The sequence below is a fragment of the Hypanus sabinus genome, chromosome 2 (assembly GCF_030144855.1).
Source record: "Hypanus sabinus isolate sHypSab1 chromosome 2, sHypSab1.hap1, whole genome shotgun sequence".
In the NCBI taxonomy this organism is placed as follows: Eukaryota; Metazoa; Chordata; class Chondrichthyes; order Myliobatiformes; family Dasyatidae; genus Hypanus; species Hypanus sabinus.
Genome location: NC_082707.1, coordinates 6,749,809 through 6,762,191, shown reverse-complemented (window position 1 = coordinate 6,762,191; position 12,383 = coordinate 6,749,809).

Genomic DNA, 12,383 nt, shown 5'->3' with positions numbered 1-12,383 from the left:
GAAGGATTTTGAGGATGAATTTAGGATTGTCAGAAGTGGCAATGACAAAGCCTTTGCGGTCAGGAATAAGGACAGCCCCAAGGTATTCTGCAATTATGTGCAGAACAAGAGGAAAAGCCGTCAGAGAAGGGGAACAATCAAATGTGACAGTGGAAAAGTGAGTATCTAACCTGAGGAAGTAGCAGAGGTAATTCATAAATACTTTGCTTCAGTATTTACAACGGAAAACGACGTTGGCAATTGTAGGGATAACTTACAGCGGCCAGAAAAAAAAAGCTTGAGCATTTAGATATTAAGAAAGCGGATGTGCTGGAGCTGTTGCAAAGCATCAAGCTGGATAAGTCACAGCGACCTAAAGAGATATAATACAGGCTAGCGTGGGATCATTGGGAGCAGATTGCTGAGAAATAGCGATGATCTTCGCAGCATCAATGGGAACAGGAGAGTTTCCGGAGGATTGGAGGGTTGATGATGTTCTTTCCGTATTCAAAAAAGGGCCTGGACTAGTGAGTCTTAATTCAGTGGTTGGTAAGCCGATTGTGTAGATCGTGAGAGGCAGCATATATAAATTTGTAGAGGCATAATATAATTAGGAATAGTCAGCTTGGCTTTGTCAAAGGAAGATCGTCCCTTACGAGCCTGATTGATATTTTTGAGGATGTAATTAAACACATTGATGAAGTTAGAGCGGTAGATGAATTGTACATGGATATCAGCAAGGCATTTAAAAAGGTACAGCATGCAAGGCTTATTCAGAAAGTAAAGAAGCAATGGATCCAATGGAACATTGCTTTGTGGATCCAGGTATTGCTTGCTCACAGAAAGCAAAGAGTGTTTGTAGACGGGTCATATTCCGTATGGAGTTCGGTGACCAGTGGTGTGCCTCAGGGATCTGTTATGGGACCTCTTCTCTTCGTGATTTGCATAAGTGATCTAACTGAGGAAGTGCAGGTATGGGCCTGTAAACTCCCTGATGATACAATGGTTGGGGGTGTTGCGGACAGTGTGGAGGAGAGTCAGAGGTTACAGCAGACACTGATAGGATGTAAAACCGGGCTGAGTAGTGGCAGATAGAGTTACATCCACATAAGAGTGAAGTGGTTCATTCTAGTCCATTCTGTTAGGAGCCCAGAGGTACTGTTGCAGGTTTAAAGGAACCTAGTTATACCCCACTTGGAGTACTGGCTCTGTTTTGGTAGCTTCACTACAGGAAAAATGTGGAAACCACAGAAAGGGTGCAGATGATGATTTGCAATGATGTTGCCTGGATTGGCGAGCATGCCTTATGAGAATAGGTTGAATGCGTTTGACCTTGGCGCAACAGAGGTCTGATAGAGATGACCTGCTACAAGTGTATAAGACAATGAGAGACATTGATTGCGTGGATAGTCAGTGGCTTTTGTCCCAGGAATGACATGGCTAGCAGGAGGGGGCACAGTTTTTTGGTGCTTGGAATTAGGTACGTAAGGAATGTCATGGAAAAATAGTGGGCTACGTGTAACGCTAAGTATTTTATAAAGTACGTACGTGTGGGCAAAGCATTGTGGGCCAAAGGGCCTGTATAGTTCGATAGGTTTTCTATGTTTCTATGTTTCTAAATCTCCAGAAAGAGAACAGAAAAAAAACAACAACTAAATATCTCTAACATATTCTAATACTTTCTAGCAATTGAGATTTCAGTCTGCCTGGCTATGTTCGTAAGGAATCTTTCGGTGTATATGTGATAAATAAATATGTGTCTATATAAATCTGAATGTAATTGCTGAAGCACGTGAAATATGTCAATTGGAATGAATAAATCCAGCATTCTGTAGCAGTGAGTTGGAGAAGTAACATTTGCTGGAAATCTTGAGTAATGGAGAATACTGAAATTGTCATGAGACATATTTAGCATCTCAGGGGCCTGAAAGACCGAGGCCGTGGCATGACATCATCAGAAATAACAGAGGAAAATAATTCAAAATGGTCTGCTGACTGCAGAAATAGCTCCTGTTCGTGATCATGAACCACTGTGGATCGTCTGCACTAGCGAACAGAATATAAATAAAATGTTTTCAGTTCAGTTGTTAAATTATATAAAGGCCATGTGCTGGAATTGGATTATTATGTATACTGAAGACAAGGCCAATCGGTCTCGCCACGGAAATATGCAGCAGCATGGTATACTTTATAAATATTTCAAAATGAACGATTGAAAGTAACAGTCAATTAAATTATATTTTATGTTATATGATTTCATGAATACTTTAGACTGCTATGATAAGAGATAGTATGTTCTGCGATGTTAGAATAAAACTTAATATCACGGGTGCATTGAATGAAATTACAAAGGAGCAGAGCGGATCTATGTAATTTTGAATACTTCAAACAAGGATCAAGATGTTCAACTTTGAATTTCCCTCAATAGGATATATTTACAAGAATGCAGCTTAAAGCTTTAAGGTTAACATCATATTGTGTTTGTGTATTTACTGCATTGAACACGCTGTGCCACGAAAAAAATATTGAAATAAACTCACGAATCCCCAACATTCATTTATAGTGAACATACATTAATTGTTTCTTATATTAAAACATATATGTGATTGGTCCATCCATGAATCATTCACTCCTTATTCATTATTAATTACATAATTGATGCAATCCATTTCAGATCCTTCAACGTGGTCTGAGTCATCGTATTCCTTCTAGTCTGTCAGGTGTCCTCTGGCCAACGCAGTTCAGACACTAAATTGCAGTACACTGCGTTTATTGTTTTTACTTTTCCTCTCTAATAACAGCCGCAGTGCATATTTGCAAGAGTTTATAATTTAATTGATTATGGCCAGCTTGGTCACCAATGATATGAATGTGCAAATGTTGTGTACAATTACCTGTGTGAAATGTTGAACAACGGCGATTTCCGAATTGTATTTTACAGTGGATAACTGGCATTTACGGCTTGTCAATGGAGAGGGCCGATGTGATGGTCGAGTGGAGGTTTATCACAGCGGTGTCTGGGGCAGAGTTACTGATGATTTATGGGATTTCAAAGACGCAGATGTAGTATGCAAACAGCTGAAGTGCGGCTCCGCAGTAAACGTTTACAACCACAGCAAGTATGGAATCGGGAAAGGGCCAGTGATAATAAATAACGTCAGTTGCATTGGGAATGAGTCCTACCTCTGGAACTGCACTTTCACACAGGCGAACCATTTACCTATCAGTGATGATGTTGGTGTGTTTTGTTCTGGTAAGAACATTTCATTCCTTCATAAAATATTCCTGTTATACAGTTAGAAAATATTCGTATATCGTGCCATACATCGACTTCAAATGTATCCCATTTGCTGTTGTCTTATGAAAAATGCAATCAAGCTTATAAGACGGAATATTTTCCGCACAGTAACGAAGATTATTCTATTGACAAAGGAAGCTAATTACTCGTTATCACTATTACTGTTCAACTTTGCACAATGCAGACGCGATCAAGGGTGTCGGTCCGAATGCTGGACACTGTATACCTCCCTTTGGTTGTTTCCTGAGCTACTGAGTTCCTCTAGCGTTTTGTGATGTGTTACTCTGCATTTCCAACAACGCCAGAACATCTTGAATATAACACATTCTCGAATCACATTATCTTGTGAGGTAATGAAACGATACAATATCGCCATCTTGGGGGCAAAGAAGGTAATCTAATTCAAGTTCACAATCTCATTGTAAGCGCAAGGGTATTCCCTGCTAAATAAAGAAAGGAGGCGTTTACTTCTGAGATGTCAGCTTGTTTCAAAAATAACACATATTGGAAGGAATTAAGAGTAATTGCAATACCAGGAAGTACAGAGAAATGTTGAATGGATGTGCACAATATGTAATCCATCACTAATATCCTCAATTCGGAATGCATTGCACGTGGTTGCTCAATGACCTTGCTCCAGTCACATTCGGGAGGCAGCTACGTAGTATCCTCTCCAAACTGTAAGAATGATCAAAACCTCCAGTCACCAACTCAGCACTCCACACAACAAAAGACCACAATTGTATGATTTCCTGCCAGGCCAGATTCACTTGATGTGCAGATACCCCTGTGCCTGGCTTCACTTCATGGAGAGACAATAATATCTATTGTGTAGTTTTATTTCTGTGCAGTTTATCTGATTGTATTTTTACTGCATCTGATGTAAAGTAACAATTATTGTGTTCCCCTTTTCAACTGTATATTGCAAATTAAATTATAGATATCTTGAACTTCAACCTGAACTTGAGCTTAAAGATTGCAATCAGCAATGGTCTTCCCTCTCCTTCCTTTTGCGAATTTATATTACGCAGAGTAATGAAGTTACAATTGACAATTATCATTTCAGACAGGTTGATTGCAAACGTTAAGAAGTTGTTTACAAAAATATAATACATTTATTGATATTTCGTACTGCAGATAATATTCCGGTAAGGCTGGTGAATGGCAAAAGTCGTTGTGCTGGAAGGGTAGAAGTTTATTACAACGGAATCTGGGGGACCGTCTGCGATGATGATTGGGACTTAATAGATGCACATGTTGCCTGCAAAGAACTGAATTGTGGGTATGCTGTTAATGCCACGAAGTCCAGTTGGTTTGGCCAAGGTTTTGGTCCTATCTGGATGGACAACCTCAAGTGTTCAGCGAATAATTCGGCCTTATGGAAATGTCTGGAGAGTCCATGGGGCGAGAACGATTGCATTCACAAAGAAGATGCTGGAGTAATCTGTTCCGGTGAGTGCTCCCTTAAGACATGCCGTTTTGTTTTCATTTAATGTTATGAAGTCTGTTTAGACATACCTGTATCATAGAGCTTATATCGTTCAAATTCGCATCACGTCTTCCTATTGATTAATCACCAGCATCAGTAAGGTTACCGTCAAAAGCAACAATGATAACTATGATTCGAACGGTAACTACAAATAAGCTGTAAAATATTACAATCAAACAATGTCGTTGTAAAATACACAAATAATAACTAATAATAATTCTCTCTCTCTCTCTCTCTCTCTCTCTCTCTCTCTCTCTCTCTCTCTCTCTCTCTCTCTCTCTCTCTCTCTCTCTCTCTCTCTCTCTCTCTCTCTCTCTCTCTCTTTCCATCAGATACAATAGTTCGTGTGGCAGTAGTAGTAAAACTTTACCACTTTTTGGAACCTTAAGGTCGATTACTGTTTGATAACCTTAGGTCAATGTTGAGGCTTGATAAGGCGCATGCAGTAATGTGAGCAGTTTCGGGACCATTATCTAAGAACATTTGTCCTGCCATTGGAAAACATGCAGAGTAGACTCAGGCAATGTATTCCGGGAATGGAAGGGTTAAGCAATAACTGAGCGATCTGTCGCTTTTGTCGTCTCCAATGCAATTCGACCTGTGGACAGCGAAGTTTAGAATGGAGTATCCGGCCGGGTGACAGAGCGTAAACCCATGATCGGCTCCTGCTGTCGACTAACTCCCTTTTTCAGGGATCGAGCGAGATTGAAAGCAGCGACTGCGGTAACTGCGGGTTCCGCACCGTCTTTCTACGTTTGAGTGAGGCCTCTCTGCCTGTCGCTTAATTCGCTGGAGGAAGGTGCAGGAATGCTGGGCTTTAGGCAAGGTTTGATCGAAAAATTATTTGAGATTGTATTCTTTTTGGAGGACTTTGAAGTTCACGTTATATGTGCTAATATCTGCTGGTTACTGTTTTTTTTTTAATTGCTAAAATCTGTGTTTAGTTCGGGGCAAAATGTCTAGCTGGCTTCCAGTCAATGAGCGACGCAAAAGTAAATTAAACTGGTCTGAACTGATCCAAACCGGACTTTTTTTTTGGTCTCTGCAGTTTAATGTTTAATGTTCTGTGTTTGTTTGTTGTTTTTTTTTACCGTTTACGCAATTCATTTCAGTTTGCGCGTTGGGTGTTTGATGTTTTCTATGAGCGAAGCCCATGGATTTATTTTTATTTTATTTTGGTTAGATTTTGTGGGAAAATAAATGTCAGAATTGTATAATACTTCCATCGTTTATAATAAATGCGTTTTAATACTGTCAATCCTTGATCGAATTTAAAAGAATGAAGGGTCTCTTTCGAATTACTCAACATCTTTCGAATATTGAAAGGTATACTCTGTAAATGTGGAAGGATGCCTCCATTGGTAGCCGAATGTTCGACTAAATAGCAAGACTGAGAATAGATGAGCATCCGGTAAGATCAGATTTGACGAGGGATTCCTTTAGCCAGAGGATGGTAATCTGTGGAATTCATTGCCGAAATGGCTGTGGAGGCAAAGTCGTTGAGTATACTTTAAGCAGAGGTTGATAGTTACTGCATTTCTCGAGGGGTTAAAGCTAACAGAGAAAGGAAAGGAGAACAAGGTTGAGAGGGATGCACTGGCAGATCAGACCCGGACCGAGTGGTTTGATTCAACTCAGTCTTATGGTCTGGTAGTTATCGAGACGGATGTGAGAAATAGAGGTAGCAGATCTGTACCGATTAAATTCTGAACATGTGTCTAATCTGAACGACGTGCGCTCAAAATAAGAATGAAACCATTGGTCTGTAAGGTCGAAAGGCAACAACATTCTCCAAGCAGACACTATATTGTTTTATAAAAAAAACTTTGTGTTACATGTCTTAGTGTATACAAATGATCAATCAAAGTCAGTTCTTTCCTTATTTCTGATGGAATGTTGCACTAACCACTTTGGCTCAATTATTACTCGGGGGCGTGATGGGTTGTAAGGCATGGGGAGCTTCATGTTCCCTCTGGACGAATTCAATAGGTTATAGGGGACAGTACAAACATATCAGAATATATATTGAAGTAATTCTACCTTAGCACAAATTACACTGCAGATTCTGTGGTCAAATCAACACGTACAAACAAGCTGGATGAACTCAGCTGGTCCGACAGATTCCGTTGAAATAAGCAGTCAACGTTTCAGGCCGAGATCCTTCCACAGGACTGAAGAAGGAGAGGGCAGATGCCCCATAAAGAAGGTGGAGGGAGTGTGGAAAACCATTCAGAGGAAAATCAAGTTGTAGGGGCTGGGCTACAAGGAGGGGATAGACAGGAGAGGTGAAGAAGGAATTTAAGGGAACAGCACTATGGAAAGTAGTAGAAGGCAGAATCATGAAAGAGGTGATAGGCAGCTAGAAGAGGAGACAGAGTGAAAGTGGAATGGGGGAAAGGAGAGGGAGGGAATTACCGGAATTTTGAGCATTGGATGTTCATACCAAGGGGCTGGAGACTACCCAGACGGTATATGATGTGTTGCTCCTCCAACATGAGTTTGGGCTCATCATGGCAGTAGAAAAGGCTATGTATGGACATATCTGAATAGGAACGAGAAGCAGAGTTGAAGTGGGTGGCAACCGGGAGATCCTGACTTTTGTGGCAGACGGAGCGGAGGTGCTCTATGATGTGGTCCCCCAATCTGCTTCCGGTCTCACTCAGTCTGTCCCTGTGGCTCAGAACTGCAGGTATCTGAATACGATACAGCAGGGGACTGTACAGTCAGGAGTCAGATCGACGATTCTGTGGAAGCAAAAAAGAAAGACGGACTGCAGTTTGCCGCCCAGGTGCGAAGGTCTGCGATTTTTTTTTTGACGCATCCAGAGTATCCTGAAAATGGGGAGTGAGCAGCCAGAAATCGTGTTACATATTGCTACCAACAACAGGAGTAGAAAAAGAGAGGTGGACCTGTAAAAAGAATATAGGGAAACACCAAAGTAGCGTGATCTCAAAGGTCGAAATCTCAACATTACTTCCTGTATCTCTGGATAGTTAGGTTAGGAATAGTATGAGGTGGAAGATAAATGCGTTTCAAATAAATTGGAACAGGATGAAAGGATTCGGACTCCTGGATATCTGTGACCTCCTCTGGAAGATGAGGGACCTACACATTCTGCAATCGGAGTCGGAACAATAATCTTGAAGGGAGATATACTAGAGCATTTGTGAGTGGTTTAAACAAATATGGCATGGAATGGGAGCCAAGATGATAGAGTTGAGGATAAGCCATCAGGTTTACAAGTAGAGGATGAGGGCAAAAAAATGCAAGGAAGGACAAGCCAGTGACTGGGTACAAATACAGACAGAGTGAACTGTTAAATTGTAGCGGAGAAGCAAAATTCAAAAGGGCGAAGAAGTCAGGAGTTAAGGTATTGTATGTAATTGGGCATTGCATTCAGGATCTGGTGACGAACTCGTGGCGTAATTGGTTGTGGGCCTCACTGAGTCATAGCTGAAAGCCGGTCATGACTAGGAGCTGAACATCAAAGGATATACTGCGTATCGACAGGACAGACTGGAAGGTATCGGCCGCGGTGTGCTTCTGTTCATAATAGATGGAGTTAAATCTTTTGAAGGACGTGACATAGGGTCAGACAGGGTTGATTCTTTGTGGGTGGAGTTAAGAAATTGCAAGAGTGAAAAACCCATTATGGACTTCAAAATAGTTGCACGCTGTGTGGTTTGGGATTCAAACGCAACAAAGGTAATGACAGAATTGCAGTGGGAGATTTTAATATGCAAGCGGAATGGGAAATTCAGTCTGCATGGTGGATCGCAAGAGTGGGAATTCGTTGAATGCCAATGGTATGGCTTTTTGCAGCAGCTTATGCTGGAGCTTACTCGGAGAAAGTTAATCATAGATTGGGCGTTATCTTATAATCTTATGAGGGAGTTTAACGTAAAAGAACTTTAGGAAGCAGTGATTGAATGCATACTGTGATTTGACAGTGAGAAGCATAAGAGACGTGGACCATTTCACAATGAAATACAGGGAATTTCAAAGGCATGAGACTGGAGCTTGCCGAGGTGGATTGGACTATGATACTGTCGGGAATAACGGCAGAGCAGAAATGGCTGACCATTCTCTAATAGTTCACCGGATGCAGGATAGATGCATCCAACAGAAGAAGAAGTTCTCAGCTTGCACTTGTAGCAAACCTGGTTCACAAAGAATGTGAAAGATTACATAAAAACCAGCTAAGAGAAAATTTGATGATTGGAAACTTTTAAAATACAACAAAGACAACCAAAATGCTACAAGATGGGAAAAGATGAAACATGAGGGCAGATCTGCCAATAATATGAAACAGGATACCAAATATATTTATTCGGTTATATAAGAATATATTTGGGGGGGGGGTTGAGGGAGTTAGAATAGGAAGTCTTTGGCTCAACGCAGCTTTGGCGATAACGGTCGAGGCGAGGAAAATTGTTTGTGAAGTATACGAATAGGAAATATGTCTGTCAGGCAAGTGTTCTGTACGAGGTGTCAGATGTGGGATGTCCAGGACACTCCCAGCTGCATGTCCTGATGATTCAGCTCGATGTCATTCGTCTGGTCAAGGAAAGTGACAAGGCTATAGATTGAAGCTATAGCCAAGTAGTTACATTGGGTCCTCGGGAGACAGATAAGTGTGCAACTGTAAGGAGAGGGAAAGATACGAATTAGATAATATAGAGTACTCCTGTGGATGCCCCCCTTAACAATAAGTACTGTTGTTTGAGAATTGTTCCAGGCTGAGAGAGAAGCGACCTACCAGAGGCCACGCCTCTGGCAGAGCGTCTGGCCCTGTAGTTCAGAAGTGTAGGGACAGGAAGAGTTTTGCTGCAGGAATAGGGGACTCTATAATTAGGGGGTCAGACAGGAGATTCTGTTTACGCACGAAAAATACAGGAATGGTAATTATCCTCCCAGGTGCCAGTGTCCAGGAAGTTTCTAATCGCGTCTACAATATCCTAAAGTGGGAAGGTGTACAGCCAGAGGTCGTGGTACATATTGGTCCCTACAGTATAGTTAAGAATGGGAGAAAGCCCTACAGAGATTTAGGAAGAATGTTGAGAAGCCGGATCTCAAAGGTACTAAACTTGGGATTATTGCCTGTACCATGTGTTACTTACCCCGTAACTAGTTGTCAGACCAGCAGAAATAGAAGTATCCGTTGGAGTCTGGTGGTACTATATACAAAGGTGCTTATTAGTAAAATACACAATACAGTATCAAATATGCAAATATACATATAAAACAGGTTATCAATAATAAACCTAAAAGTGTAGGAACAATAATTATCAACAATAAAAAAGCTCTATCGATGTCAAGGGGTAAATGAGTTGTCATAGAATGTAAAGTTCAGTTCAGTTCATGCGTGCTGAGGCAAATATTGCTGTTGTGTTGTAATCGTTGGGCAGAGAGAGAAGGAGATTAGGCAGCTGCAGCAGGCAAACATTCTGTTGCTTTCTTAATCCGACGTGTCGTTGTGGTTATTCAGCTATGCCCCCTCTGTTCTCCAGCTAGACCATTCTTCTGTGGTGGACTTGTCACTCTGGCATGAGTGGACACACACGCAAGTCCCCACCGGCTCTGACGTCGGTGAGCTTCATCGACCAATCTCCTGATTCGGTCTCCGAAGCCCCCACCTTCTTGTGGGTTTACAACAATCAGTCAGTGTCCACTGGTGTGTCTGAGTGGTGTCTCCCCAGATCTGTCTTTTATCCCTACTAACGGGGTCTCAGCCATCAATCACTTCTAATTGACAGTGTCCATCCAGTCAGGCCACTCCTGCTGTCTCCTGAATGTTAACGAGCAAAGTAAAGTTCTTGTAGTGAAAGGAAAATAATCGAGGAAGAGTCAAAATACAATAAATCAGCAGTCTCTCTCTCCCTCTTATCTGTAGCAGATGTTCCTCTCTCTGTGTTTTCATCTCTCTCTCTCTCTCATGAGCAGCATAGCAACAGTAATAGTTTGTGGTTCTCAAGGTGGGGTGGGACGTTTAACTCTGTACCACATTTTCCACCAGGGCTGTTCCTCACTCATGCGACAGTGAGTGTAGTAATAGAGTGAGCTGGAGGTTACATGCGTGGCGAAGGAATTGCAGCAGGAGGCAGGGATGCAGATTTCTTTATCATTGAGACCGCCTTTGTAGCAGGCATAACCTGCACAAAAATGACGGGATGCACTTGAATCCTAGGGAGATTAATATCGTGGCCGGTATTTTTATTAAGAGTTTTGGGGAGATTTTAAAACAGAATCTAAACAAGGTATGTCTGTTTTAATCCAAGGAGTATCATGAACAAAGCAGACGAGCTCGGGGTGTCTGTCGGTACTTGGAGCTGGCCACTACAGAGACTTGTATGGCCCAGGGGCAGATATAGCTATTTAGAGGTCAGGCGTATAGAATCCTAGAAATCTCACATCACAATATAGGCCCTTCGGCCCAATGGGTTGTGCAGAACATAACCCCACCATAGAATTTACTAGGCTAATCTATGGCCCTCTATTTTATGGAGTTCCATTTACCTATCCAAAATCCTTTTTTAAAGACACTATTGTAACCACCTCCACCACCGTTGCTGACAGCCTCTTTCACGCACTCACTACTGCCTGAGTTAAAAGAAAATACCTCTGACATTTCCTCTGTACCTATTTTCTAGCATCTTAAACTTGTGTCCTCTTGTGGCAACCATTTTAGCCCTGCAATAAAACCTCTGACTATCCATGCGATCAATGACTATCATCATCTTATATACCTCTATCACGTCATCTCTCATCCTCCTTCGCTCCAAGTAGAAAAGGCCGAGTTCACTCAAGCTGTTCTCATAAGGCCCACTACCCAATGCAGGTAACATCCTTGTAAATGTCCTCTGCACCATTTCTATGGTTTTCACATCCTTCCTGTAGTGAGGCGAGCAGAAATGAGCAGAGTACTCCAAGAGAGATCTGACCAGAGTCCTGTGTAGCTGCAATATTACCGCTCGGCGCCTAAATTCAATTCCACATTTGATGAAGGCCAATGCGCCACACGCCTTCTTAACCACCGAGTCAATCTGCACAGCTGTTTTCAGTATCCTATGGATTCAGACCTAAAGATCCCTCTGATCCTCCCCACTGCCAAGAGTCTTACCATTAATACTATATTCTGCCATCAGATTTGATCTACCAAAATGAAGTTTTGCATCCTATTAATGCCCCACTGTAACTTCCGATACCCCTCTACATTATCCACAATACCTCTATTTATTTATGTCATCAGCGAACGTACTAAACCATCCCGCTACTACTTTAAAAACGGTCATTTATAAAAATCACGAAGAGTAAGTGACACAGAAAAGATCCTGAGTCACTCCACTGGGGACCGACCGCCATACAGAATATGACACGTCGACAAACACTCTATGCCTTCTATGTGCAAACCAGTCCTGTATCCACAAAACAATGACCCTTGGATCCCATGCTTCCTTACTTTCTGAATAAGCCTAGCATGTGATACCTCTTCAAATGCCTTACTAAACTGCATATACATGACATCTATTGCTCTTTCTTCAACAATGTGCAATCACATCCTTAAAAAGGCCTCTAAACATCTGCTTCATCAACTGACCAACCACTGAGGTAAGAAAC